The sequence below is a fragment of the Manis javanica genome, chromosome 3 (genome assembly GCF_040802235.1).
Source record: "Manis javanica isolate MJ-LG chromosome 3, MJ_LKY, whole genome shotgun sequence".
Classification (NCBI taxonomy): domain Eukaryota; kingdom Metazoa; phylum Chordata; class Mammalia; order Pholidota; family Manidae; genus Manis; species Manis javanica.
In genome coordinates this window covers 22,644,096-22,671,707 of record NC_133158.1, presented here as the reverse complement: position 1 = coordinate 22,671,707, position 27,612 = coordinate 22,644,096, and the positions used below count along the sequence as shown (strand labels likewise).

The 27,612-nt window shown below is 35.4% G+C and overlaps 1 protein-coding gene across 3 annotated transcripts in view; it reads right to left on the bottom strand.

The window, feature by feature from the left end:
• Window positions 1-27,612, bottom strand: part of CNTN6 (contactin 6) — a 272,282-nt gene that overhangs the window by 122,133 nt on the left and 122,537 nt on the right. The gene's annotated exons all lie outside the window — the stretch shown is intronic.

The window sequence follows — 27,612 nt, the reverse complement described above, 5'->3', positions numbered from 1 at the left end:
GCCTTTTATTCACTGTGATGGTTTAATCAGAAAGTTAGATTTCAAAATTTATAACCTATGTGGAAGATGAAAAAAGGTAGAGTTTTCAAGGTAATGGGGAAGAGAGCCAAGCCAAACATGTTCACTACTCCTGCTTATACTAGGATGGCTAAATGAGAACACCTTTTCAAAGGCCGCCAACAGACATAAGCTCTGATTTTACCAGAGTTTTTATCCTACTGACTTCTGTTTGCAAGAACTTGCCCAACTGGAATTAGGGAAACTGACTTCAGGATTGTTGCTAAATACTGTTGTTTTTCCATCAAACTGTTTTACTCTGGGCAAGGTCTTTGCAGTCACAGTTGCAATCTACATTTCCTTTCCAGCTTTCCCCAGCTCAGACCTTAGGGGAATTAAGGTTCAGTGATAAGGACTTTTGTGTGCATTATCACCTAGAAACACACACACACACACACACACACACACACACACACACACACACACACACAAAGAACGAGCATGAGAGGGCCTGTTTTGTATAAAATCTCATTCTTTTCTAAAACGCTTTCACCCCTGTTATTTTTTTAAAATACTTACAAAGTAACCTTGAGAAGTAAACAGAAGAGATATTACCAATGTGTAGAATAGATACAATTTGTTGTACAGACAAAGCACTTAAGTGGTATGCTAATGAATATTTCACAATTTTAATAGCTATGCATTGCTTTTTCAAGTTCCCTTCTATTTATGATGAATGACAGTAATTTTCTAGATATAGTGGTAATAAATATGTACTTTCAAACAAATTTACTTACTGAAAATCAAAGCAATTCAATTGGGAAAAAAAAAATAGTACAGGTGATACATGGATATTTCAGACCCTACAAAGATAATATATAGATGCCTCAAATTTGAGAACCTAGTCTAGGAAAATGGGGCATTTGAGCTCCAGAGGATATGGTGGATTAGGAGACAGGGCACATCTGAGAGACCCAAAGTGGTCTGTGTTAGCAATGAACAGGGATTTGGGGATGGTGGGAGGAACAGAAACAAAAGGAAAATCAACTTAGAAAATGCTGAAAAGTTTTTAGGAAAATTCTGTTTACCTTAAACTGATTTTGTTCTTGTGTCCATAAACCTGTCCTTCCACAAGTGTTTTGATACAAACCAAAGACTATGTGAATGTGTTTTTATTTTAATGAGGGTGTTATTTATGGGGCAGCATTAAGAAAAGAAGTCCACTCTCAGATCAAAACCTGAGGATAGAGAATGAGGAAGAGCTTTAAGAGCCAGAGCAGAAAACAGGACTTGGAGCTACAAGTGTTCATAGGAATGTCTGTTCACAGGGATCCATGAGACTCTGGAAATTGATATTCCCAGAGAACAGTGAATAGATTTTATCTAGATTTTCAGAGTCAGTGAGTGCCAACTGATTGGAGTTTCATAAAAATGGAACTGGTGTGAGTTATAGTACTCATTTCTGTCAGAGTTAAAATTGGAACTTGCAGTCTCAGACTTGATCCACCAGACCACTCAGCCTCCCTTATCTATCTCATTGCAGGTACTTGAGAAATATTGGTTGATTGAATACATTTTTTTAAAAAAGTGCATTGCTTGCATTTCATTTAAATTTACTATGCAAATCTTTTAAATTTAGAATTGGTTTATTAGTTCATGTATTCATGAAATTATTTTAGAAGTGACCCTACTCAAAGACAATGGTTTGTATGGGTTCCTTTTACAAAACAAGTATTCAGGCTTATCTTTGCCTTCCCAGTGCATAGCACGGTACTGGTACACAGCAGATAACCAATGAATGTTTGCTTAATGATTAAGGAACTCAGAGAAATAAAGATGACTTCAGTTTACTAAGTTACTTAAGGCTCCATAGGATACAGTCCCTCTTATCACTTCTCACCTATGGTTCAGAGAACTCCAGATACAATGAACACTTTATTTTCCTGTTTCTCAGGACATAGTAATCTTCCTTCCATTTATGACCCTTAGCCTAATTATTTTGCCTACATGAAAAATTTCTCCAAGGTCCCCGTATGGCTGAATTTTTTGTGACATCCAAATCTTAGCCTACTTGCTACCTTTTCAGGGAAGCTTCCCTTGGCCAACCAATCTAAATTAGCAACTCCTATCACTCTATTCCCTCTCCTCCTCCCACCCCACAAAGGTCCAATCACTCTCAGAAATGATTATTGGTTTAATTTATTTCAAATTTTCCTAAATAGACTATAAGCATCAGGTTTTCCTCTTCAGTGCTCATAAAATCAGGTATTCAGCAAATACATGTTTAATGAATTAATAAGTAATTATAACTCTAAAGTGAATGAATGAATGAGGAAATCATATATAGTTCACCATATTGCCTTTAGGAATGGAAGGGGGATAAGTTCAGTTTTTGTTGGATCATACAAGATATCCCAGAGAAAAGGATAGGGTTTATTCTGAAAAATGATGCAGCAACCAAACTTCAAAACAGCCCCCAAAAGACTCTGCTCACCTCATCTAGTCCTTTCTACCATTCTGTTCTAGGATCATCTGTGTGACCAACAGAGTATGGCAGAAATTATGGTATATCACTTACAAAGTTTAGTTATAAAAGACTGTGGCTCAGGAGAGAGAGACAAACCTGTGAGCAGAGAAGTTTATTTATTTTATATAAAAAGAAGAGTGTTCACATAGCTGAAAGAGGATGTTTGAGTTTTAGATTCAGATAAGTCTGGGTTTGAATCTAGTTCTTGGATTTATAAATTATGAAACACTGGAAGTTTCAATTCTTTTCAGTGTTTCTTAATATGCTCAGTGTTTAATAAATAAAGGACATTCAACAAGCATTTTTGATAAGGAGTCTGGATGGAAGAATCTAATCCCTAAAGTGTTTTTTTAAAATAAATACTTCATTGGATAATTGTGAGAAATGAAATTATATAAGTAATCTAATATAACATGTCAAATAGTGTTCAATAAGTTGTAACTGTCACAAAGGTTTAGCGTTCATTGAACTTATATGCATATATATTATGCTATATTTATTTTTTCTATTATATTTATTATTTTGTATTTATATTTATGTTAAACTTTCATAAGTTCATACTATATGTGTGGGCAATATCTAAGCATGTTACATAGTTACCTAAGAAGTATGTACTATATGCATATTTTACGTTGAATGAAATGCTAAACATGAAATGTTAAAACCCAGAAAGTTCAAGGAAACTTGCCAAAAGGTCACTGAAATGGTAATTAATTAATGAAGCAAGATCTCAAATCCCAAGGCATATGACCTACAGTTTTTACCACAATGCCACAGTGCCTAAATAACCAACTAGTTGATTTTCTAGTTCATTCTAATTTCTGCTACAATAATACTCATGAGTTCATTGTTTGATTTGGATCTCTTTTCATGTCAGGGACAGACATTCATTTAAAATAGTCTAAAAGAGGGGGTGATTTAAAAAGGTATCAAGAGAAATTTCAGGCCAACAAAGTACAGAAAACATTTGACAACAAGAAGGCTAGGTACAGCTCTTCCTTCCTTTCTTTCTCCTTTTCATGGATGCCGCGGTCTCTGCTGTTTCTTTCTTTTTTCTGCTCCATTCTAGTCTCTGCAGATCAGTTTCCCTGTGTTCACTTAAGAATTTATGCACCCATAAAATCTTAGAGTGCATATCATTTTGCTTTACCCTAGCTTTGCCCTAAACTTAGTTACTGAGCCTACTTTAAAGTTCCTTTGTGTCTTTTACTCGAGATTTCTGAGCTAGTCAATGCCAGGCATTTGTGACCACAGCAAAGAGGTAACCCAGTTAGCAATCTAGCAACAAAACAGGCAGACATTGTAATTATCATTTTCAGTATAATAGTTAATCAACGAGATCACTGTTCAATTGCCTCAATTAGGTGTTTCATTTATTTTAAGGATAAAACAAGTTCAGTCCAATCATTTATTCAGCAATCAACCAGAAATAACTGAAAAAGAACCTACTTAGTAATAGAAATACTAGGGTCAAGTATATGAAAATGTAAAATTCCTGAACTTTGAACTTTTACATATCCTCTTGCCTTATTAGATAAGAAGTATCTGTGACCTTTTTAATTAAAACTATGTAATAAATGTAAATATCAAACCAATTTCTTGAATGTTCTTAACATTATGACTGTCACTTAGAAAACCCAAAGGGTGTGGTTCATTTTAATGTATGATTGTAGCAGCCACTGTAGGTGCCCCATATTCCGTCATCCAGGAAATCACTTTTGGAGGAGAGTTACAATTGAGAGCTTGCTACTTTCAGCATGTGGGTCTCTGCCTGAGACTACCCCCAGGACTTCTTTATTTCATGAGCATGGGATGTCTTAAATCCCCACTATGCCTGTTGGGGACTCAAGGTCCACAGGAGTGACCGTCAACTAAGGATCTAAGGGAATTGGTAAGAAAATGCCTCCGCTTCCCTGCCTTACAATGGGAAAAATGTGAGGTGTACTGTACACAATCTTTAGGCTGGGGGAGTGCAGGTGTATTGAGCCACAGTTGTCCACAGTGATAACCCTCTCTTTAGCTTGCTCTTCATGGGTTTTCTTCCTTACCTACAGACTTCTCTACTCTTTCCCTGTCCTTCCTGAGGTTACCGCCCACATATACTACTCAGTCCAAATCCTTGTCTGCTTTTGAACAAAGCCAAGCAAACGGAGTGTGCTCTGGACACTTAAAGCACGTCTCATCTGCCAATTTATTAAGCTGCTACTATTTGCCAAGCACTGCTCTAGGAACTGAAAATGCAGCAGTAAACTAAACAAGACAAAATTGATTCATTTCCTCTGGGAAATCAATGTTTCTCTAAATTTTTTTTTCATGCACGCATGGAGTTTTCTGAAGCTTCACATTCAATTTGAACAGTTTCCTTAATCATTTTTTCATAAAGCAGAGAATATGATGCATTTTGGAAACAAATCAATTTTTTGTTTCTCTTTCAGCAAATTATTACCTAAAGCACCAGTGATAAGGGAACTGCTTTGTTATCACTATTAAAATGTTGAAGGAGCCAGCCAGAGAAACTCACTGTGGCATTAGCAACCCAAACTGCCATAACATCAAACATCTGCCCTGAATCCATCTTTGGGACTACACAGTTAATGGTATAAAATATTAAGACTCACCTCTGGACCAAAAGAGGTGCTATGCTGCATAGTAAGTATGGATGGAGCCTCCGGATGTTTTGAGTCTGAACCCCCATCTGGAAGCCAGAGGCAGGCAAAGCGATTGACTTGCCGAAACAAAAAAATGTTCTCAATATTCAATATTCTGTGTTTTTGAAAAGTTCTCTTGCTTGTCATAACAAAGTCACTTACATTCAGGAAGTCAATTTGTATTCAAGAGGTTCTCATTCTATCAGCAAATGGTTTATAGTCACTTTCTCTAAATTGCTTCTCTAAAAGAAATAGACAGGATCTCACCTGCACTAGCTTAAGGGTACCTCTGCCTAAAGACAGAGGAATGGACTAGATGACCCTCAAGAACTCTTTGTGCCTCAGAATCTGAGAAAATTTCTTCTAAAATTTTGCTTCAAATTCAAAGCATTTATGGGTTAAATCATTTAAACATAGACTTTCTTCACTCATCCAAAGGAAAGGTAAATTTTAAACATATACTCTCAAGACATGTGTATGTATATATTTAATTATCTATGACTATTATGATATATATATGACTATTATTTATTGTTATATCTGTATAAGCACTTCTCCATTTAATAATTCATTAGACCCTCAAAATAATTTTTAATATAGCTACAGAGCTAGTGTTTCTCTAGTTTCTATGTGCTCAATTAGGGCTCAGAACACAACTTGCCCCAAATCATACAGTTTGTAAGTGATAGAACCAGAATTTAAAGACTCAGGTCATTAAATTCCAGATTCCTATCTTGAGTATTGTGCATTTTTCCCCTTCCAGTAAGTTGTATTCTAATTTTCTTGAATTAAAAATTCAAACAATTGAATTTAAATGATAATTAGCAGTTTAACATCCTATGAAAAATAGGTTGGCACATACATGGCATTTTGTTTATTATTAATAATAATAACAATAATTAAATTTATTCTCACATAGAAATGTCTCACCACAATGGGCTTTCATGGCATTTCCATTTCTTTCATTAGTTAGAAAAGCACTATAACATAGTTGTTAAAATCTTGGGCCCCAAAGTGAGGTAGACTTCAAATGCCTTTCTACCATGTACGAACAAATTACTTGATCTTTGTCTTCTTTTGTTTATTTATCTGTAATATGGGTTTGCAATGGTACCTACCTTTCAGTTTTGCTAAATGATATGAGATTTTAAGTAGATGCTCAATAAATGTTAGGTTTCACTACCTGCAGAACACACCTAAAAATATATGTCTACTCAAGGGCTCAGAAAACTATGATGACTTTGGGCTAATCCAGACTACTGTCAGGTTTTGTAAATAAGTTTTATTGGAACATAGCCATACCCTTTTATTCCTGTTTGATTGTTTTTACCCATTAGCACCAGAGAGCTTGACTTGCAAATCAAAGATTTTTACTATGTGGCTTTTTACAGAAAAGTTTTGCTGACTCTGGTCTGTCCCATCACCAACACTCCTTTAGACTAAATCTCATTCAAACCTTCCTGATCAATATGTGGCATAGCCAAAAGAGGGTCTTGAGAAAGGAAATTGAAGCTACCTTCAGACAAAGGTAACTGCATCATGGAGCAGATAAAAGCTGAACAAGTGTCAAGATGACCTGGAGATGAACAGGACCCTCAGGAGTTCTGCATTATTCAAAAGGTGGTACAATGGGAAAAGTTGAGAAAGTTGACTTTTAACAGCTATGATCCCCAGACACAAATGAAAACTTGTTTTATTGGAAAAACGAAGCTGTTTCTACTGACACTTTTTTATTAAAGGTATTTATGAGTACTCTTCCAATCCCTCACACATAAACCACGCACCACCCGAGCCAAGACACTGCACATTCAGGCTTTGTGAGTTGTATGAAGCAAGATTTACCTGCATTACAAGAGTGAAAGGAAAATAAATTGGGTGATTTCATTACTTTCTGTTCAATGAAATCCTTACTTTATTGCTAAGCTTTGACACTTTTTCCAGAACCTCAACTATCTTTTTTCTCGCCCACTAAGAAGTAACTGCAGCACCAAAAAATCATCCAGACATCTGGATATTACATCCAATAATTTATTGGAATCTCAGTCATACTGCTACAATGAAAGTAGAGGAGATAAAAAGAACTTCAGCCACACTACAAATAAAGGAGTTGGAATAATAGTCCTTTTTCTCTACCTCCCTTCAAAATATTAAATTTTATCAATCAGAATCTAACAGGTCTGGGACCAGAACATACTTTGTTGTTAAGAATATCTCAATCACACATATTGCTTTTCCAATACAACCTGCAGGGGACTGATTTGTGGTAAAGCTGATGTAGGAAATGCAGAGGGGGACAGACATATAGCCAAATAAATCAAGTTAAAATGAAGTTGACGGAATGGACTCAAAAGCAACTCTGAACTCACTTTCTCCCGTTTAGATGCTGTGTTTGGTCTTAATGGCTGCCTTTGAAACTTTTTATCTGACCTATTTGTAGAAAGAATAAAGTACCAAGAACTACTAAGATCTAGGAAGTGTTACCATTTTAAAAGTTTGTCTTTAGTTGATAAATGGGCTTTCCCCAGAGGAGAGATATCACCTTGTGGTACAGCTTTGGGCTTTGTAGAACAGCTTGTGTCACTAGCCAGTGTTGCAGTCTGCCAGTAGAGTGGGATTGAGGGTAGGAAGTTATTCAGGGTAATGGGAGACTATACTCTTTTACTACTGCATTGTACTGCTTTCGCAGTACAGAGCTGCATACTAGGATTTTAAGTAGAACAGGTACTCTGTCAACACTGTACTATTTAATAAGTAAAAATGAGAATACATCACATGGTAGAGGTAGAAAAGCAAGGCTAGGTGTTTACCTTATGCTCATATAAAAATAAATTCTATGCCAAAGACCAAGATGCAATAAATGATATTATAAGAGTACTAAAGGGGAATAGTTTAATAATTGTGGGCTTGAGAAACATTTATTCATGTGTCACAAAAAAAAGGAAAGAAAGGAAGAAAATGAAAGATTAATTGAACTACAAAAAAATTAAATTCATATGTTAAAATTTCTGTATGATAAAAATACCACAAGCAAAGTTGAAATAAAAATGGAAATATTTTATATACTTTATAATAGAAAAATTAATATGCTTAGAATAAACAATTTCTGGAATTAATGCAAACATCTGAAACCCTCAATATGGAACTAGGCAAAGACCATGTTTTAGGACATTGGCACAGGAATTACACATTTCCAGTAAGCATATAAAAAAGTTCAATTTTATTAATAACCTAAGAAATCCAAATTAAAACAACAAAAATTTGTCACTTATCAGATACTAAAAGAAAAACAAAAGCAATATATAATATTGAGAAGGACTGAGAATATAGCATGCTCAGTGCTCCTGCAAGTCTAATTTGGTATAACCATTTTTCAAGAGTAGTTAATCAAGGCACATTCACGTCTAAAATGTAAAACCTATTTGCCCCAGCAATTCAACTTCCTAATATCTGCTCTGAGGATATAATTGGTCAAATGAGTGAAGGAAATATATAATAGGTAGTTATTCTATCACTGCCTAATGAAGTCTAACAGAGTCCATTAGCAGCCACTTATTTAAAATAATATGGTAAAGTCATGTAATCAGATACTATATAGCTATTTAAAAGCATGAGTATATCTATCTAGATTCCTTGACACCTAATAATTGGAATTAGTTTGGTTTCATTCCTGGGCCCTCTTCTTTTCTTTAGAAAATTTCACTTTTGGTGACTTCAACTATACCCATGGTCTCAAGTAACATTTACATGCAGACCATTGTCAAATTCATATTGTTAGCTTAGATCTTCCTTCTGCAATACAGACCCTCATATTTAGCAATATAACATCTCTGAAATAGAACACTTAATTCCTTCCTCAAAGTAGTTTTTCAAGTCATCCTCACCAAAGTACAGCTGACTCTTGAACAAGGTGGGGGTTAGAAGCACTGGTAACCCCCAAACCTCACAGTCAGAAATCTGAAAATAACTTTTGACTCTCCCAGAACTTAATTACTAATAGTCAACTGTTGACTGGAAGCTTTACTGATAATATAAACAGTCAATTAACATATTTTGTGTGTTACATACATTAATATTTTATTTTATATATTACATGTATTATATACTGTATACTGTACTAATAAAGTAAGCTAGAGAAAATAAAACAGAATTTTTTTTTAATTGTCACAAATCTCCAAAAAATTTTCCAATATGCTTAATGAAAAAAATCTGGGTGTACATGGACCCATGCATTTCAAACTCATGTTGTCAAAGGTTAACTGCAAATGAAAAACATCAATTATCCATCTAACCATATCATCCTCTCCCTCAAAGGCTATGTCTCATCTAGCAACAAATGTTATTAATATTCAAAGTTTCTCAACAATGTCTCCATCTTTCTTCTTCTCTGTTGCTACCCTCTCTCTATGTTTCATCTAACATCTGGATGACTGTATAGCCTCCCAAACTATCTCAACACTTACACAATTACAATTTTTAACACATTACCATAAATATTAGCTAAATAAATTTAATTAAAATTATCTTATATAATCTATTAAATCATGCAGTAGATTAAATTAGATCATTCGATCCATTAAAATGAAATAATGTCCTCTATTTCTTGAAAATGTATGGGGCCCTGTTATTCTTGGAATACATCCAAAATCTAGAATGTGAGCAATAAGGCCAGAATGACCTGGTTTATGCCAACCTCTCCAACTTTCCTTCACATCATTTTGTTTTTTCCTTAATAACTCCACCATTTCCTTTTGTCTAGGTTTTAAAAGTCTAGGCTCTTTCCAGCCTCTTAGCTTTTAAATATGTTGTTTCCTCTATATGGAATGTTCTTCATCTCCATCCATCACATTATTCATAGGTGATTGCAAATTAGTCCCAATTTCCTGCTTCTCACTGCATCCACATCTTTTGCAATGTGACTTTGCAGTACCTTCCATCCTAGATACAGTCTATCTACCACTGTTTAATCTGGTTTGGTGTTATAAACAAAATGCAGCAGAAATGACAACATGCCAAATCTGAGCCTAGGCTTCAAAACAGATTGGTACCCTTTTGCTCTCTCTCTTTCTCTTGGAACCCCTCCCAGCCACCATAGTAAGAGCTTAGACTAGCCTGCTGGAAAAGGACAAGCTGTGCAGAAGAACTGAGTCAGTCCATTTGCTTGGCCTGTAGTAAGAAAGCTCAGCAAAATCAGCAAAGCTGCTTGTTTGACCATCAATATATAAGAGCACACACGAGACCAGAAAAACTACCCAAAGACCTTTGGCCAAAAGTAAAGGTTTACAGTTGCACACCAGTTTTTCCATGTTTTCTTTTTTCCCCCATAATATTGTTATGGCATTCAATAGAAAGAATACAAAAGACAGCTGGTATTGGATGGAGATTTCATGCACCCAGAGTCCTACTTTCCTGTCCCCACTAAATTACCCTATATTTTAACCTCTCAGAGTTGCTTCAGCTATTTATTAAGATTTTTTATGCTGTATATATTTACATAATCCACTACCTACATAGACTCATGATAGCTGAAGACATGGTTGTTTTTCCAAGCATTATACCTTCAACATATAGAGTGTCTGACACAAGATAGTAGTTCAATAAAAACAAGTGGAATTAATACATAGATATACAAAGAAGTATCTTTATAACATAATGTTCTTGAGAAAACAAGATCAATGTGTACTTCCATCCTATTTTGAAATGAAATAAACTTTATTTTATTCATGTAAGGAAATACTAGGAAACATTTAAGAGGGAAGAAGTAAACCAACATGTAGAAATGTGGCTAAATCTCAAAACTTGAATGTGAAGTGGGAGAAAAGTTACAAGAGGAACTGCACTCTGATATTAGTTATATAAAAATTTTAAAAAGGCAGTAAAAGCACGAAACCATACTTGGAAATGTTACCACAAGCTTCAGGGAAGTGTTTACATCTGGAAAGGGATGGGGAGAAGGAGTGAGGTGAAAAGTGGCAGTGTCTGGAACAAAACAAATGTGCTTATAACATTTTTTTGTGAACATTTTTGTAATTTAAAATTTTTAAAGAAAAAAATTAAGTTATTTAAATGCTCCTATATAGGTAATGTGTATGTGTGTGCATGTATGCATGTAGTCAATGTGTATTAGGTGGGTTTTTCTGAAAGATGATCTTGTGTTTTTTCCCTAATTTTCTAATTCTTTAGATTGTCTTCAGTGAGCATGAATTATATCTGAAAAAATATAATAAACTTACACTTGTTATGGGAAAAGAAATTGAGATAAATCTCATTCCATAAATGACCAGGTAGAAGTTCAATATTTTTTATAGGTCACATCAGTTGAAAACAGTGCCATTGATATGCATGACTGCTTTAGCACTTTGTTGAGAATTAACAGACAAACTGCCTTAGAAGAGTTTTACTTTCAGTCTGTAGGCATTATATCACTATTTATCAACAGAGTAATTATAAGGAGAATATAAACACCAGTAATTCTATTTTATCAAGAAAAAGAGTAAAAGTCTAATTCAACATCTATTAAGATCTCAGTTTTGTACAGAACATGACTACTGAGTTAGAAGTATAAATAATACAAATATAAACATTCCTTTTCTTGCTTTTAAGAATACAAAGTTAAAAGATATGGTGTCACAATGCTAGGCTAGGTAATGAGAGGTGGTATGAAGACTGAAGCCAATGTATAACCCAGGTCCTCTGATGAAAAGCAAAATGGGAATCTGGAAAAAGTAATTAGCTATGCAGAAAGGATTTTGCTGGCTGACAAAATAAAGAGGATGATTGAAACAGATTAATAGATTAGAACATCTACACTGAACTCATTTTTATGCCTGTCTCTAAATAAAATTTTAGCAGTTCAAAAGAAGAAAATGCAGAAATTAAGTATTCTGCCTTCCCAAATTTATCCATGCATACCTCTTCAACAGGGGATCTTTGTTTAAAAAAAAATGCCCTGAGAAGATTACTTATGTCCTGGACTGAGCCAAATAAAATTTAGAATGGCCCAGCCAGGTTCTCAGAAATGCATTTTACCACTATCTGTCCATTTCCTCAAGTTATGTTGACTGCGTGTGTGTGTGTGTGTGTAGGGTTTATATAAGAAAAACTTTAGAAGGATCTACTACTGTCACTAATGGATCTCCCCAATTCAGATGATATCATTAATAGCTTTTCTTTATTTTCTAATTTTTACATATCTTCAAGTATTATGATTGTAGCAAAAACTGGTTCATACTGAGGAGGAGGAAGACACATAAAAACAAGCACATGCCTCTATGCTTGTCCTTCAAGGGCAGCACACAGCTGACTTAGGAGAAATGACATTTCAATACAGAAAAGTAGGTGATTACAGGTGTGAAAAGAGAAAGGCACATTGGATGATGTCTAAAAAGTGGCTCTAGATTGTGCAATAAAAACAAAAGGTCAACACTTAAAGGACTTTGTGGCAGAACAGAAAACCAATTGGCATTTGAAATCTGGGACTGCAGAATGTAAGAGATTGACTTTATTGTGTGTTTCAACATTTGATAGGCTTCATTTTAGACAAACGACTAGACACAAGCAACTGTGTCTCCCCTAGTCGGTCCCAGTGCCAAATCACCCAGACTGGGCAGGCACAGGCCAAGTCTATCCTGTCCATCCTGACCAAGTGACCAGGCAGTAGAATTTGAAGTTAAAACCAGACTTGAGTCATGACTAAACATCAGTCAGCCTATAACACACATTATATTGAAGGACAGATGGAAAAATGTTGTTGGAGACAGATGTGAGATGAGTCAGTTGCAGGCTATAGTAGAGAAACACTAGCTAGCACATTGCTCCACTCCTAGAGGACCTTCTACGTTAAAGACCTGGACAACATAGTGACATCTTTGGATTTCATGGTTATCTCTTTCTCTTTTATTAATGTCAGGTAGCATCAAGGTCTTATTTGATGTCCATGGTTATGAATCAGAAGTGAGACCAGGTGTCATGATTGATTTTTCTCTAGGTGAACATTTTGGTTTGGATTTCACCGTGGCCTGGATTTCACCAGGAAAAATGAACGTACAAATGAGTAGTTATAACTGGATGATTGGAAAAAGTAGTTTCATAGGTAAACCAGGGAATTTAGTCCAGAGGTAGGAGAGGGACAGGGGTAGTTGGTAGGATTAATATATTGTAGGACCCAGAAAGCCAGAGTATTACTGGAATCCATGGACTAGAGGCAGTGCAGTGAGCTGGACAGTTAAGAAGTGGTGTGATGCAGCCGAGAGGCTGAAAATCAGATATATGTGAAGCTTCACGCTTCAGATATTAAGTTCTCACAGTCAGCTTGGCAGAGTGACTTTTGGCTAAGATGGGGGGATAAACAAGGTCAACGGAAGAGAAGAGATCAAGAAGAAATCAGGTTACTGAATGCGGAATTCAGAGAAATGTGGTTTGCCAAGAATATAACAGGAACATTATTTAGAGAGTAACACTGAGAGAGAGAGGATGTACATTTTTTCAAGGAATGATGGGGGTGATCTAGAGGGAGAATGGGACTGCTCCTTGGGTAGCATGGTCTAATGGTGTGTTCACAGTGGCCAGAACATAAGATTTGAGGAAGAAGGACCATCGAGAAGAGGCACTGAGGAGAAAGGAGGACTTTATTCCAACTCACAGCCCAAGTAGTTAAGGGGGTGTGGGAGAATATAGTAACCAATGCAGGGGACATAAGAAAAGCAGCATCCTCAGATGAAAGCCCAATTTCAGTTGAAGCAACATAGTAAGGAGGCAGTTCAGAGCATAGGTAAGGCTGTAATGATGCAACTGATGAGTGACCTTTGGTTTCAGGAGGTTCAGGAGAGACTGTCAGCAGCTGGGGACAGCTGGGAAATGGGTTCACACAAAGATTTGTGTAGATGAGGGTCTGGGCAATGAGGGATGACCCTGGAACTCTAGGCTTATTACAATGCCTTTGGCACACCATAGTGAAGGTCTAACATAGCAAAGGTGGTTACATCAAGGCAAATACAGGGGCAAGGATGTGTGTTTGAGTGTGGGCTTGTGGGGGTTCTTGCCAAAACACTCTCTTCCCTCGTGCTACAACAATATGGAGCTGATGAGGAAGGACAATTTTATACAAAGCATCATACTCTGACAGTTCATCCTGTTAACTTCAGGAAGAAAAGTGGAGGATGGAGGTGAAATAACTGGGACCACAGGCAGCAGTGAGATGCTTCTGTAGACCACTTGCCTTTGGGGTGCTTTGAAAAGCCAAGGTTGTGTTCAAAGCCTGTCTTTTGTCAGTCAGAGCCATGTTAAAATCCTGGTTCTGTTACTCATTTGCTGTGGGAATTTAAGCAAGCCCAGGAACTCCTTTGCCCAGTGCCTGGCTTACAGGATACATGTTAGCATTTATTAATATTAATATTTACACTAATAACAATAGCCAGGGGTCTATCTCAGCTACACTTTCAGAAAAGGAATGTCATAAACCCTGATGTTTGACTAAGCCAAATTTTTTATTTTTAAAATGAAAACACTAGGATTACTTTTTAAATGATACCGAGAACAGTACAAAGATTGTAAAAACAGAGAGCCATCCCGAAAGCTGAGAGTCAGCTGGCAGAGGGCACAGCCCTCCAGCACAGTTGTTTATATTTGATTACTTTTGGCTCAAAACTGATGAAATAATTAAAATATATCCTTTGTGCTCAAGAGATAGAACCCTGGTAGAAAGCACTCTAGTAGCTCTTACGGATAGAGTTTCTAGAAGAGCTATGTAATCTCCATTCATAAAAATAGAATTGATTTATGCAAAACAACTCATTAATATGTACATAAAAGTAGATCTCTACAATGCACAATTCTCAAAAAGAAAGGAAACAGGGGGGAGGCACCGGGGGGGCTGTGCAACACAGAGAAGATAAATAGTGATTCTACAGCATCTCACTACGCTAATGGACAGTGACTTAAATGGGGTTTGTGGGGGGGGACTTGGTGAAGGGGGGAGCCTAGTAAACATAATGTTCCTCATGTAATTGTAGATTAATGATACTTAAAAAAAACCAAAATGAGACACCACCTATACCTACTAGAACTATCAAAAAGACTGACAGTGCCAAGTGTTGGCAAAGATATGGAGAAACTGGACTCCTCGTATAAGGCTGGTGGGAAAATAAAATAGTACAGCCACTTTGGAAAATACTTGGGCAGTTTCTTAAAAAGTTAGTCATGTTCTTACTATATAACCCAATAATTGTACTCTTAGTTAGTTGTTTACCCAAGAGAAGTGAAGACATGTCCACATGAAGACTTGGATCAAAATTTTCATAGTATTATCCATAATAAACAAAAACTGGAAATAATCAAAATGTCCATCAACTACTGAATAATCAAAATTTGTTGTATTCATACAATGGAATACTATTGAGCAATAAAAAGGAACTACTGAAACATGCTACAACATAGATGAAACTTGAAAACATTTTACCAAGAGAGAAGTCAGACACAATCAACCACATATAGTATGATTTCATTTATTTGAAATTTCCAGAAAAAGCAAATCTATAAAGACAGAAAACAGACTGATGGTTGCCTGAGGCTGAAAGTAGGAGCTGAGAATGACTACAAATGGGTCAATTCTGTTTCAAGGGAGATGGAAATGTTCTAAAACTAGATGGTGGTGAAAGTTGTACAACCCCATAAATTTATTAAAAACAATTGAAATGTAAAAAAAAAAATGGAAAGGAAAAACCCTGCAATTGACTTGTTAAATCACATCTGTAGATCTAGATTTCCTCATTTGCATTTTCTGATGTCATAAGTAGAAATATTGCCTAGGAGGATAGTATTTCTGACAGGGAATTAGATTTCAAAATCTATTGCTTTTGTTCGAGCCCATTTTTCCCTTGCTCTTTATTCTAATGGCATTAATATACTTGTTATTTAAAAACCCAATTTGTAGATACATTTGAGCAAATGCACAAATACAGAATGTAGACTATTTTAACCAACATTTCTACTTGTGTATGGCTTACAGTAGGTGCTCAATAAATATGTGTTATTTGAATGTGTGAGTAGATATGTTGAATGACAATCTTAGACTTTGGAAATATAGTTCAAGATTTGCTTTTCCCCAGGATTTACGTAGACCATACAGAGTTGCCAACTTTGGGTTGTTACAGATAATAATGCTGAGACTGTTCCCTACTTAGTCAGGAATTGAGGCCTGCAACATCAGTGTCACTTAGAATCTTGCTAGAAATGTTAATTATGGGACCCATACTTAATGCCAACTGAATCAGAACTTGCATTGAAAAAGATTCCTAAATGATCCGTATGCACAATAAGATTTGACATGCACCAATTGAATGATTAGGGAAATGGATTAGAGATCAGAATGTCTAGCATCAAATCTCAGCTTCACTGTTTTCCAAAATCCCTGGGCATATTACTTCAATTTCTCTGAACCTAATTTTCCTCATCTATAAACTTGGGATTATAATAGTAGCTTCTATTTTGCATACTACTTTTTAGAATGAAACTAGGTTATCTTTAACTTGAAAGAACTGTTGACAAGATTTGTATTTCCTTTTTAGGAACATATATCTAAAGCAGCCCTTAGAGGGGGTGTACTTAGTAGCACAAAACTTGAAATGCTTTTGTGTCTTATTTCTGCAAATTCCCAACATTTCCTCATTCCTACAAAATGGAGAAGGGGACAGCACAAATGTAAAAACACCAGTTCAGATACCAGGAACTTTCTTCCCAAAGCATCTATCTTGAAAGGATAGGAAGAGATTCAGCTTTATATAAGTATGCAGAGGCATGTTCAAGGAAATATTCTAACCTGTGTTCTCACACAGACAGCAGGATCTCTGGAGGGAATTATTCTTTGTGTGCCTTCTGCCAAGAAAATCACATAAATACTAACAAAGGAAGCACTGGTTCACTCTAAGTCTGAAGAATTTAGAAAATCATTTCTATTGCTTACGTTTCAGAGGACATTTGATGTAGCAACTAGAGTCAGAGCTCAAGGATTGGTAAGATTAGCCAATAGAGATGGTGCTGTAGGTTACAGTGATCATAAACTGGGCACATAGTTTGGGGAGCATCCTAACAAATGTTATGGAAAAGGCTGAAGAAGTCCCTAATGACTGTTAACTATTATTTTTGAAATATGGTTTAAGTCACCATAATAAACCCAATCTTGTAATTACACATGCATGTGTGTGAGGGATTGTCATCCACTGCATCACCCACTTTGCTCTTGATGAGGATTCACAGCAGGTCCTGGAGTTAGAACAATTGTGCCTATAGGAACAATTGGCATGTTTTTACCTAACCTTGAAAGACATGAACACACTCTCTGCCTTGGCCACTATAAAGCTCAACTTTAGTAACTGGATAGGACTTTATGATATGAATTTCTATTTTCTTTAGGTTTTCTTTTCTTTGAATTTAGCTTACAATTTGAGCCTCATTTTTTTCTTTATCCATATCATCTATTTTAATAACTACCAGATATCAACACTTACTGTTAGACTGCAATAATTAATAGTGTGGCATTTGCACAAGATAGACAATATACCAATTTAAGAAAGAATAGAGAGCCTAAAGCAGTCCCAAGCAGCATGTACATATTTGATAATTGATTTCCTTCCAGAGATGGCCCTGTAGAACAGTGAAGAAAGGACTATATTTTTAGTACATTCACTGGCTCAACTGGATCCTTATAGAAAAAAAATGTATTTTGAACCTACTTTACACCATGCAAATACATACATACATACATACATACATACACACACATGCACACAAAAATAAATGAGTAAATAAATAAATTTCAGGTGTGTCATTATTTTAAATATGAAGGGCAAAACAATGAATTATGGAAAATAATATAGGAGAATATCTTCATGATATAAGGACAGGGAAACATTTCTTAAACTTTTTATAGAAAGCATGATCACATATAGGAAAAGTTGATATAATCGGCTTATGAAAAGACATGATTAAACAAGTAAAAAAAACAAGCCACACAGTAGAAGCTGTTTCCCTACATAAAAGCAACACAATGCTCATATCTCAAATTAATCACTAAGACAACTCAGTAAAAAATAGAAAATGATTTAGTTTTTAAAAGGGGGAAGGGGTCTGCAAGTAGCCAATACACATATAAAAAGGTGCTCAATTTTCATTAGTTATGTGGACTCATAAATTATACCCAAATGAGATACCCTCACATATCCTCCCAAAATGCTAAAATTTTAAAAGGCTGACAATAGTGAGTGTTGACAAGAAAACATTGCTGGTTAGAAGGCAAATTAATAAAATCACTAAGGACAACAGCTGGTGTTACCTTTCACAGTTGTAAATATGCATACCCAGATGTCCTGTGATTTTACTGTATATGGTATATACAGCAGAGAAATGTACCAAAATGTATACACAAGTGTACCAAAAGGTATATAGAAGAATACTCATAGAGTCATTTATCTTTCCTTCTAGAAACAATCCATATCTCTATTAATAGAAGTCATTCATAAATTCTGGTATACTTATACAATAAAATGCTATATAGCAATAGGAATTAATGAACAATGACTGTCTACAACAACATGAATAAATCTCACAAATACTGTTGGCTACAAAGCCAGACTCAAAAGAAAGCATAATATGTGGCTTTAGTCATATAAAATTTAAAAAGGCAATAATTATACATTTACAAGTCAAGAGAGTGGAGAGGAGGGAGGAAGTAGTGATTGCAAGGCTGTTCAAGGGGAGGGCCTTTTAGGTGTTAGCAATATTCTGCTTTTGGACCTGGCTTAGTAAAGCTTCATTGGGCTGTCTATTTATGTTTTGTAATTTCCTATAAGTGTTATACTTCTTGGAAAAGATAGTGTACATATTGGTACCTTGAAACATAGGAGCATCTCCAGAGGTTGCCACTAAAACCTCTCTACTATTTGTGTTTATTTGTAAACATTGTATTCTAATTTTCTATTTAGGTTACGTTGGATACATATTAATAATAAATCTCAAGAAGTACTTCTTCTGGTTCTTTAGTGAAAACAAGAATTTTGTCATAATTCCTAACCAATTTTATGAATCTCAAAAGCAAAATCTCTATGGGCTATGTTCATAACTTCCTTAAAAGTATTTGTCAAAAGCAGATGAGTAATAAAAAAGCATTTTAGCTTTGGATTTCTCTCAGTTTTACAAATCAAAAAGTCTCAGTTTTGATAGGGTGCTTGCCTTACTTTTTAACATTCTCCTCTCCCAACCCAGCTCAACCAGTGCAGATTTTTGTATGATTTTATTCAAATGGACCAAAAAGACTAGGTCCTGCTGAATGTGAGTAGAGGTGGGTGCTGAGAGAAGGCCTGAATTGTGAAAGATTATCATTTCAGATAAGATACTTAAATAGATGCCCAGTAGTGATGATGATGAAAAATGAGGCTAAAACATTGGATAATCCACTTCCCTGGTGATTTAAAAAATAAATATAATAGTGGCTTACTGTAATTCAACTATGCAACAGTTCCAAGTCCATTTTTTTAGATGTAAATTATTTTTAAAAGCAAAGACAGTTTTCTCCTTCATATGATACCAATTGGCATATTATTACAATAAGACAAATTCAGAATATTAAATCCATTGCAATGTTTTTTAGCACTATTTCCAAACTGATAATGAAAACCAGTATTAACTTAAGAACCTTATTTTATTTAAGAAATTAAAGAAAAATATTCCTTTGCCCACTTAGTTTAGCGACTTCTTTTGTGATGTATAAAAATGGCTAAAAGCCATCTAACATTTTCATTTATAATTAGGTATGCATTACCCACTTAACACACACTTCACAATTATCGGAGACGTTACAATTTCCAAATGCATTTTAAATGTTAATTTTTAACCTTCTTCTCCTGGGTCTTAATTTCTTTTTCAGAAATAAAGGTACTTTATCATCATATCATTAGGATCATATACATATAACATTTATTGCACTTGTTACATATGAAGCATTTTAAAGACATTCTGAATTTACCATGAAGCTTTTAAAATTTATTTCTAAATGTGAGGTGTTTTTTTTTTCCTGCTTATGAAAACCCTGAGCAAGGGACTGAAAAAAAATAGACATCACCTTCAAATAGACAAATATCTTAGAAATCCGTCTCTAATAAATTGAAGACTTTCATATTATTACTTTTAACTGGAGGTCTTTTTAGTTGTGCTTTGATTATGATTGATACACATGGATTGTTTTACTTTTTTCTGATTGTTTTAATTGTTCTATGTACAAATAAATGTATATTTAAAAATTATGTTGAGATGAAGATAGGACAATTTATCTGTTGTAGGTTGGGTGACCTTGAGCAAGTAACAGTTTTCTCACCTTGAATTTCCCCATCTGTAAAACATGATTGAGAACAGCTTACAAGTATAGAATAAATATGAATGTCATTGCTGATATAAAATTCTTTGCATTCCTCTGGAAAAAAATATGATTGTAAATGTCTACATGTTTATAGCTCTTTAAAATGAATTATTAACCTTGAACCATCTAAAATCAACCCTGTGACATAGAGCAAGAATTCTTTAATCCCGCCTTACAAGTGTGAGAACTGAGGTTTGTAGCATCTCTAAATATGTGTGCTATGATTTTAATAATATTAGTAATGTCATTGATACATCAAACTGATATTTTTATGAGAAAAGTATGTGGCATTTTCCCACTACATTTTCTAAATAAACAATTTTAAAATCCTTAACATCATTTAAACTATTTCCATTATTCTTAGGATAAATATTGATTTCTGAAATGTGGCCTATTAATAGTTGCATGGTCAGGCTTCTGCCAAGCAACCCATTAACAACTTACACAGCTCTGTCAGTCACCCTTACCCACTGTTCTACATCAGTATTTGTCCTCCTACCAACCGTATATGACATGGGTAATATTCCCCTATTCTACACATGAATCAACAGTTGTGCACAATGTCACACTGAGTAGGGAATATTCTTCAAACACAGGCAATTTGCCACTGGTGCCTCTGCCTAAAAGCATCCTGCTATGAGGGAGTTTTGTGTATTTCTTTGGCATCTTATAATATTACTCAATCACTCCATTGCTTATGGATGAATTTGGGAAATGAAGGAAGGCCCTCCACAATTTGGACATTTGGCTCCAAACTATTTTTCAGCCTCCTACTAGAAAACCAGCCCTCTCTTTAACTTGACCTTCTGCATTTCTGTTCTCATGGCTGGTCTTTTGCCAGTCTCTTCATGTTTTCTCCAACACTCGAGGCTTGTTCACACATTTACATTTCCTCTTTCTCTCCTTTCAACCTGAATGTCCCCTGCTCCCACTTTCTGTGTCTGGAGCACAGACTAATGCTTATTTCTAGCCCATGGCCTCTGGAAGTCTTCCATTGACCTCTCTCCAATCCAGGCAAACTATTCCTTTCCATTCTGGGCTATCATTATAAGTTAAGTTTATTTCTCTCATTGATGGTCTTGTGGAGGAGGTATAGTGAGTGGGCAGTAGGAAAATGGACTCTACATTCTGATTGCTTGGGTTTGAATACTGGCTCTGCCATTTACTATTGGTGTGGTATTGGGCAGGTTTAAATCTCCTATGCCTCAATCTGCTTACTGAAAATGGGATTTATGGTGACCTTACAGATATCCTGTGAGTCTTATTAGAGTTAATTTATATAAAGGACTTAGAACAATGCCTGCTACATAATATGTACCAAGTCAGTGTTAGCAATTCATCCCTCCTTCCCTCTTTTTCTTTTCTTTTTCCTTTCCTCCTTTCCATTTCTTTCCTTCCCTCTCTTTCTTCCTCTCTCTCTACTTCTCTCTTTCTTTCCAATTAAGCTTTCACCTGTTTGCTCTATGAAGACAGAGAGTAGCTGTTTGTTGTATATCATGTAATCTTTAGGCCCTAGCCCAGAGCATGATGCCTATAAATAAAGTGCTTTCTGGCTGCTTGGTGTATGAGTAAGTGGTCAGTTAGGAGGCTCTAGTCTACCTGCCTCTCCCACTGCAATAATGGGACAAACTTATTTGAAATGGTCTGTGATTAAATATAAATAGTGTATGACTAGAGAGTTCTCTTTGTGAGTAACTTTTATTCCAAATGTTTATATATTCATTGGTAGCACAGTATATTATAATAGTCTCAAAAAGTGCAGTTCAGTGAAATCATAGGTTTCTGTCAAAACACCTATTTCTTTTTTCAAGGGTGACATTTTGTACAGCAATGACAGATGCAATGTTCTCTCACACAAGTACAAAGTAATTCATTAACATACATACGAAAGGAAGAAGTCTACATTCAACCTTTACCACCAAAGTTCTTGAAAAATAAAAGAAATGCAAAGCAGCTACAAATGAGGCTTGTAAAAAGTCAACTAGTTTTATCATTCAAGAATGCCAGGGTGAGAGCAGGAGCTTCTGGGGAGCAGACACGTGTTGAATTTGCTTTAGGGTTGGGGCTGGATGGGAGAAGAAAGAGGAGCTTAAATTAGAATCTACCTGAGAATTTGGAATGACAGAATTTTATGCAGAAGAACTGAGGGGGGCTTTTGTAATCAAATAATCAAAACATACCTCTAATAAATCTACAGAGATTAGTAACTTGTTGGGGTAACATAGCTGACTAAGGACTGATTTGATTAAGGATGATATTTCATAATAGGTAGTATTTTATACATGGGCCACATTTCATGATGGTTTAATCGTGGAATGATTCAGGATGAGGCAGAATGTTACAGGCTGAATCTAAAAAAGAGTCTGAGGATATTTTTGAATTGCTGAACATCAGATAAGACAAAAGCCACCAATTATCTAAAGTATGTACCTGCAGAGTCTCTCTCACTGACAGGTTAGGTTCTGAAAAGTTCATAGTCCATTTGTTCTGAAGGTCAAAGTGATGTTATACAATCGACAGCCAACTGGTGGGAAACAGGGTTGTTGACACAATTTTATTCCTATGTATAGCTTTATTTTTACCTATGGAAATTCATATGAGTAGAACTTCTGGACCTAATTTTTGTATCAATAAGTAGATCACATATCTTATACTAAACTTTTAGTGTCTGTCTTACTTTGGGTTCCTTAGAAGCAGAGACTGAGGCAGAGATTCAAGTGCATATAATTTACTGAGAGAGAACTCTCGGGAGAAAGTGGGGAGGGAAGCAGGATGAGACAGGGCAAGAAGCCAAGCAGGAAGAGGTTCTGAGCAGTTATCTAGTTTCGGCCTGATTCCATGGGGAGCTCTGGGGCATGAATGGCAGAACAGGGGCAGCTGGGAGCATTAATAGCTTTGGATGGCCACACTGCCCATTAAAGGGGATCTGGGTAGGACACCAATAGCATCTACCACCAGCCTTACTGTGAAGCTTACTGTCCTGAAGATATGGCTTATTATTTAGACAATTATAATGCCCCTAGCAAGTGAAATAAAGAAAGAGGCCCCCATGATTTGTGTGGATAGTGTCTAGGAAGAACTAAATATTGTAACACAAAAAACCTGTGTTTTAAAGTCTGAACTTTGATACTCAAGTTTCAATTCATTCTCTAACAATATACTTTAAGAAAGCCCCAATCTTAGTGAGCCCCAGGCTTCTAATCTGTAAAACAGGTACAATAGTAGCATCTGTCTCCTATGGTTGTTGTCCAGTCAAGAAGGGTAATATATGTCAAAGCACCTAAAAGTCTTGGAAACAAAACAAGGAACTGGCCTGAAGAAAGTTTTAAAATGTAAACTGGATTTTTCTATGAGTAATTATAGCAGTTTGAAATAAGATTTTGCCAAACTGAGGCAGGCAATAAATATAAGAAGAATTATAGCTGTTAAGTTTCCAAATGCCTATAACAGACCAAGGCTTTCACATTCATTATCTTGGTTAATTCACGCCATTATCCTATGGAAACTGCTGTAATTCTCATTCTACAAATTTCATAACAGAGGCTTAATATTGTTCAGAGGTGGCTTAATTTCATACCACTAGACATTGGACAGAGACAGAATTAGAACTCAAATCTGTGTTCTAACAAAAAAATCTTAGCATTTAAACACCATTGTTATCCTACCTACCAACAACTTTTTCTAACAAAATAGACATGTTTGAGAATTTATGAAGGCGGTGGTGAGGAATTCAAATTAAGATGAAGATACAGGCCCTGCAGCTTAAGAACTTTCCATCCGGTCAGAGACCAGTATCTGCCTGCTTTTCCTGTACAAAGAACCAGAACAGATACTTAATAAGGAAAACTTTTTCTTCTCTTTTCTTTGTTTTTTTTTTTAATTAAGAGGGAGAAAAAAATACAACTGAAATGATTACTTTATTCCACTGTATTCTAATGATGCCCTTTTTAAAAAATAGTGATAAAGTACACATCACATAAAATTAACTATTTTAACCATTTTTAAGTGTACAATTCAGTGGCATTAAATGCACTTACGTCATGTGATCATCCCTACCATTCATATCCAGAACTTTTTCATTATGCCAAAGTGAAACTCTGAGTCACTGAAACTCTGTGTCAACACTAATTCCCTATTCACCCCTGGAAGGTACCACTCTCCTTTTTGCCTCTATGGATTTGCCTATTCTAGTTACCTCATATAAGTGGGATCCTACAGTATCTGGCCTTTTATTCAGGCTTATTTCACTTAGAAGAATGCTTTCAAGGTCATGTACATTGTAGCATGTGTCAGAATCTTATTCATTGTAAAAGTTGAAAAATATTATATTGTATGTATATACCACATTTTGCTCATCCATTTATCTGTTAATGGACATTTGGGTTGTTTCCACCTTTTAGCTATTGTGAATAATGCTGCTATGAATATGGGTATACAAATGGCTGTTTCAGTCCCTGACTTCAATTCTTTGGGGTATATACCTAATTCCTATGCTATGTGGTAATTCTATGTCTAATGTTTTGAGGTGCTGCTATCCATTCTTCTTCAGTGGTTATACTATTTTATATTCCTATTAGCAATGTACAAGGGTTCCAATTTTTTACATCCTTACCAACAGTTGTTATTTATTTATATATTTATATAATAGTCAATCTAATGGGTCTGAAATAGTATCTCATTGTGGTTTTGATTTATATTTCTATTGTGATTAGTGATGTTGAATGTGTTTTCTTGGAAAACTTAATTTTGATCAAATATTGCCTTTTCATCATTTTCTCTCTTTATATCTCTGTCTCTTTCTGGAAGAGTAAACTTACTTTTGAAATTATGCACTTATTTGCACTTGGGTACAAATATAATTTCTTTGTGTAAAATTTCAGAACATCCATGTTGCAAAATTAACATCTATATTCCTTAAATGAAATTAGAAGAAAGCATTTGTAAATGGAGGGTTTGGGGCTGTAAGACATCAACACTTTTTCAGTTTATCCTAAAGATCCTTGTACTTATGTGTATAAAAGCAAACCATTGAGAGTTGTACAGTAGTGGGTGGCAAAACTAGACCTGGCATTTTTTCCTTTTTAAAAGAAGTTTTACAGCTTGGAATGAACAAGTGGCTTAAGTGAGGTTACAAGTGTGCTTATGAGATACGGGAAATGGAAGGAGATAAATTATAGATGACTACAGTGTACTGGTCATTTTTAGGGTTGATTCAAAGTAATTACACTCAAGCAAATAGCTCCCTGGACCCAAAAGGAAACACTTCCGGCATGGGGCTACCCTAGGTAGAACAGAAGAGGCAGAATGGTATGGTTCTTGCTTTTAGTTTTTCAAATTTCAGACCTGGAATTTAAGATTCTTCAAGTTTTCAGAAGAAAGATCAGTTAATTGGTGTAGGCCGTTCTCCTTTCTACATGAATAGTAATAGATATTTCCTTTTAGGGCTCAAAAGTCATACACCTTCAACCCTAAAAGGAAAATTCTATGAAGAAAAAGGAAAGTCAGCAAGGACAGCAGACTTGATTTCTCCAATTCATCCGAATGAAAGCATGTAATCTCCACTTAATTCAAACCTTTTCTCTTTTTTGGCAAAAAACAAAATATATTTTAACTTAGGGAAGCTCCTAGTGACATGCATTTTTAAAGCAGCAAAAGGGTAGGAGAAAAGATATGGGATTTAAAAAATAATTTTGTTAAAAAAAGAGGGACAAAGAAGAGGAGGAAACATTAATTTTAGGTATAGGTATTCATTCAGTTGATTTAAAGAAGGACAGAATCCATAGCTCTAGAGAAATGCAAAGGTATAACAAACGTATGTGTTGGGATGTTCCTTTATCAGAAAGTCAAATTTATCATTATGGAATCTGATCCAAATCATGTGTATCTTCTAGGGTAATCTCTTCTTATCCAAGAACCAAAAATAAATAATTACTACAACAGGATCATTCAGTATCTGGAGCAATCATTTATTTATGTAAATTAAATTTCTGATTAGTAATTTTCTCCCTATTATTTTTCCAATATTTTCCATTATTTTTAAGCTATGATCTTAGCTGAAATGCAGAAACCTTCTAGCATGATTATCTTTCCCTAAGTTTCAAAATAGTCACCAGCCTTTGTTCATATTCCATTTAGCACCATAAACCTCTGCATGATCTACATACCTAGCAATGTGCATGTGAACACATATATATACATATACATACATATAATGCTTGTGTGTGTGTATATATATATATATAAACCACATGCACACACACACATATATTCAGAACAAGGTCATTTCCCAAATGGTCAGCATAAAGGGAACTGTGTGTGAAGCAAGAGATCTTTGGAACATTTGATTTGCAATGGGAAACAGACCTAGTTATTAATTCATATATTCTACTGATAACTAAAATAGTTCTAAAAGGTGGGCTTTGAACATATATTTTATTAATAAACTTTTGAAACAATTACTTTTTATGGTAACAGACAGCCCAGACCTTTCCAGGAACTACTGAAGGAGTAGCTGCTAACAGTTTAGCTCCATGATACATCTTCTGAGGTGGGAGGGCTAGGGGTGGGGTGGGAGAGGAGGTGCAAAGAGAAACATTCGAGCCTTCTACTTCATCCACATCAACAAATATAATTACTTTCAAACAAGGCTTTCCCTGGAGCCAATATGAAACATCTCAGTCCCTGGAAACACTATGTAATGGATATAAGAGGTCATATGTCTATTGTTCATCTGCTAATGTCCCCAAATGTCACCAAGGTAATTACTTGGATGACATTTATGTGACGCAGCTGGACATTGTTACAGTTAATATAAAGTCTGCCTTTGGCAACCACTTTATTTCCATCTACATCAACTGTGGGTACATGATCACTTTTCCTGGGAGAACACCCACCTCCCCCAAAAGACACAGTTGCCCTCAGTTTTTCCTTCCTGTGTTTTGCACACTAATTTTCAATGCAAAAAGAAGAAAAGAAGAATACTAGTAATATGTTATATATCATTTTCTTAATATTTTTATATGGAAATTTTAGAGATG